Source organism: Oryctolagus cuniculus, chromosome 19 (assembly GCF_051225735.1).
Source record: "Oryctolagus cuniculus isolate XC-2025 breed Fujian yellow rabbit chromosome 19, ASM5122573v1, whole genome shotgun sequence".
Classification (NCBI taxonomy): Eukaryota; Metazoa; Chordata; class Mammalia; order Lagomorpha; family Leporidae; genus Oryctolagus; species Oryctolagus cuniculus.
The window spans coordinates 53,402,171-53,406,391 of record NC_142885.1 but is presented as its reverse complement, the minus strand read 5'-3'; positions in this window follow the sequence as shown (position 1 = coordinate 53,406,391).

Below are 4,221 nucleotides of genomic sequence, written 5' to 3'. Positions count from 1 at the left end.
TTCTGTCCTGGTTGCTCCTCTTCCAGTCCAGCTCTCTGCTGTGGCCCAGGAAGGCAGTGGAGGATGGCTCAGGTCCTTGGGCCCTGCACCCGCATGGGAGACCAGGAGGAAGCACCTGGCGCCTGGCTTCAGATCAGCGCAGCTCGTTGGCTGTAGCGGCCACTTGGGGGGTGAACCAACGGAAGAGGAAGACCTTTCTCTGTCTGTCTCTCTCTCTCACTGTCTACTCTGCCTGTCAAAAAAAAAAAAAAAAAATCTGAGAGCCTGACCCACCGTTCAGCTGCTCCTGGGGACACCCACATTTCATATCAGCATGCCTGGTGCTAGTGTGGGGGCTTCTGTTTCCGATCCAGCTTTCTGCTAATCAGCTCGCCGGGAAGCAGCAGGTGATATTGCAAGTACTTGGGTCCCTGCCTTTGGGTCTCTGCTACCCCCGTGGGAGACCCAGGTGGAATTTCCAGCTCCTGCCTCTGGCCTGGCCCAGATCTGGCTGTTACAAGCATTTGGGGAGAGAACCAGCAGACAGTAAATCTCTCTGTCTCCCTTTCTCTCTCTTTCAAATAGCATAATTTCCTTTTTAAATAAAGAAAAGCCAGATTTTTGTTCAAATTTTGAGATATAATTTACGCATGATAAAATACATCCATTATAAGCATAGAATTTGATGAGTTTTTTATCAAAATTAAAAATGTTTGTGCTTCAGACTCCATCAAGAAAGTGAAGATACAGGGCAGGAATCGGACCCAGTAGTTAAGATGCCGGTTAAGAGGCCAGTGTCCCACACCAGAGAGCCTGGCTTTCACTCCCGAGTCCAGCTCCCTACCCCGGGAGGCAGCAGCTGAGGGCTCAGGGAGCCGTGACCTTGGATTGGATTCCCAGCCCCTGGTTCTGGTGCAGCCTCGGCCCCAGGCATGTGGGGAGTGAACTAGCAGATGGGAGCCCTTGGTGTCTCTCTGTCTCTCAAATTAAACAAGGGAAGGCAGTGAACAAACAATACACAGAAAGGGGGGGCTGTTTCTGCTAAAAGACTTATGTATAGAAAATATAAATAACTCTATGACTCATTAAGAAAAAGGCAACCTAAATTTAAAATGTGCAAAGGATCCCAATAGCTGTTTCTCCAAAGAGCACGCACCGACCACATACGGAGATGAGGTCCACTGAGCATGGCCAGCATCGCAGCCATCGGCAGAGTGAGAATCAGAATGGACACTCTCCCACATCCACCAAGATGGCTGAATAACTTATCTTTTTTAAAGATTTATTTGAGAGGCACAGAGACAGAGACACAGAGAGAACTTTTCCATCCACTGGTTTACTCCCCAAATGGCTGCAATGGCCGGAGCTGGACTGACCCGAAGGAAGCCAGGGTCAGGAGCTTCTTCCAGGTCTCCAGCTCTCCCATGCAGGTGCAGGGCCCAAGCACTTGGTCCATCCTCCACTGCCTTCCCAGGTGCAATAGCAGGGAGCCGAATCAGAAGTGGAGCAGGCCGGCAACGTGGCTCACTAGGCTAATCCTCTGCCTTGCGGCGCCGGCACACCGGGTTCTTGTCCCGGTTGGGGCGCCGGATTCTGTCCCGGTTGCTCCTCTTCCAGGCCAGCTCTCTGCTGTGGCCCGGGAGTGCAGTGGAGGATGGCCCAAGTGCTTGGGCCCTGCACCCCATGGGAGACCAGGAGAAGCACCTGGCTCCTGCCTTCAGATCAGCGCAGTGCGCCGGCCACAGCACGCCAGCTGCGGCGGCCATTGGAGGGTGAACCAACAGCCAAGGAAGACCTTTCTCTCTCTCTCTCTCTCTCTCACTGTACACTCTGCCTGTCAAAGAAAAATAAAAATTAAAAAAAAAAAAAAAGTGGAGCAGCCCGAACTCGAACCGGAGCCCACATGGGATTCCCGCATTGCAGACGGTGGCTTTACCCGCTATACCACAGTGCTGGTCCCTAGCTAGAATAATTTTTTTAAAACAAATAACAGGAGCCAGAACAGTGGTGTTGTGAGTAAAGCCGCAGCCTGCAGTGCCAGCATCCTATATGGTCACCGGTTTGAGTCTCGGCTGCTCTACTTCCAATCCAGCTCTCTGCTATGGCCTGGGAAAGCAGTAGAAGATGGCCCAATTGCTTGGGCCCCTGCACCTGCATGGGAGACCTGGAAGAAGCTCCTGTCTCTTGTCTTCGGATCAGCACAGCCCTGGCCGTTCACTCTGGGTAGTGAACCAGCAGATGGAAGACCTCTCCCTCTATCTTTCTCTGCCTCTCCTTCTCTCTCTGTGTAACTCTGACTTTCAAATAAATAAATAAATCTTTAAAAAAAAATACCAGCAAATGTTACAGAGGATGTAGATGAGTTGGAATGCTTATCCACTACCAGTAAAATAGTAATATCGGGTGGCTATTCCACAAAAGTCTGGCAGATTTTATTTCCTTTTATCCTAAACTTTAAAAAACAAGATTTAATTATTTATTTGAAAGGTAAAGTAACTAAGAGAGAGATCTTCCACTTGCTGGTTCATTCCCCTAAAAATCCACAAAGACCAGGGCTGGGCCAGGCTGAAGTCAGGAGCCTGGGACTCTATCCAGGTCTCCCCGAGGGTGGTAGGGGTCCAAGGACGTGGGCCTTCTTCCACTGCTTTCCCAGGTGCCTTAGCAAGGAGCTGGATGGGAAGTGGAGCAGCCGGGACTCGAACCAGTGCTTTAGTATGGGATGCCAGTGCTGCAGGCAGCGGCTTAGCTTGTGGCACTGCAACACTGTCCCATCTGACAGTTTTTCAAAAGGTGGATGCCGAATTACTGTCTGATCCATTGGGTAAATCAACCCCTAAATCTATACCCAAGAGAAATGAAAACCTGCCTTCACACAAACACACACACGATTATTACAGCTGAGTAAAATCAGCCCAACTGGTCGTCAGTAGCTGAGTGGGTAAGTAAAATGCAGACTATGCACAATGAGGACTTTTGTAGGACACAAGCTGCGACAGGCATGAACCTTGAGGATGTCACACGCAGGAGAACAAGCCAGGCACTAAAGACCCCAGATAGCACGATTCCATGTAGAGGAAGTGCCACATGGGCGGCTCTGTAGACACGGAGAACGGATTAACGGATGCCAGGACGAGAGGGTGAAGACCGGAATTAGTGACTACTCACGGCCTGGGGTTTTTGAGAGGAGACAAACTGTTTTAAAATTGATTGTGGCAATGGTGAATACACCAGAATCCACTGACTTTTGCACTGTACCTGGATGAATTACGTGGTGCGTGAATTATATCTCAGTGAAGCTGTTATTTAAAAAGAAGTGGAGGGGCTGGTGTCGTAGGGCAGTGGGGTAAGCTGACACTTGGGGCGCCAGCATCCCGTGTCCGTGTGCCCGCCCTAGTGCTGGCTGCTCCACTTCCAACCCAGCTCCCTGCTAATGTGCACAGGAAGGCAGCGGAGGATGGTCCAAGAGCTTGGGCACCTGCCATCCATGTGGGACACCAGCATGAAGTTCCAGACTCTTGGCTTCAGCCTGGCCCAGCCCTGGCCGTTGTAGACCTTTGAAAAGTGAAACAGCAGAAGGAAGATCTCTCTCTCTCTCTCTCTCTCTCTGTCACTCTTTCAAATGAATAAATAAATCTTTAAAAAGAATTCAAACGGCCGGCGCCGCGGCTCACTAGGCTAATCCTCCGCCTTGCGGCGCCGGCACACCGGGTTCTAGTCCCGGTCGGGGCGCCGGATTCTCTCCCGGTTGCCCCTCTTCCAGGCCAGCTCTCTGCTGTGGCCAGGGAGTGCAGTGGAGGATGGCCCAAGTGCTTGGGCCCTGCACCCCATGGGAGACCAGGAGAAGCACCTGGCTCCTGCCTTCGGATCAGCGCGGTGCGCCGGCCGTGGCGGCCATTGGAGGGTGAACCAACGGCAAAGAAAGACCTTTCTCTCTCTCTCTCTCTCTCTCACTGTCCACTCTGCCTGTCAAAAAAAAAAAAAAAAAGAATTAAAACAACACAAAGCAGTACCGTACAGCTACAACAACAACAAACTTCTGCGAACCCAGTGCAGCTCATTCACTGGAAACCTCCCCTTCAGAAGGGGGAAGCTAAGAATCAACCCTGAACAGAATTTCTGTGCCTTTCATCAAAATAGCGAGACACAGGCTCAGCCTCCAGTTAACCCTCCTCCGAGCCTTCCGCTATGAGAGTCAAATCTAGGGTTGGCGTGGGGGGGGGGGGGAGATGCCTCTGGAAAGGA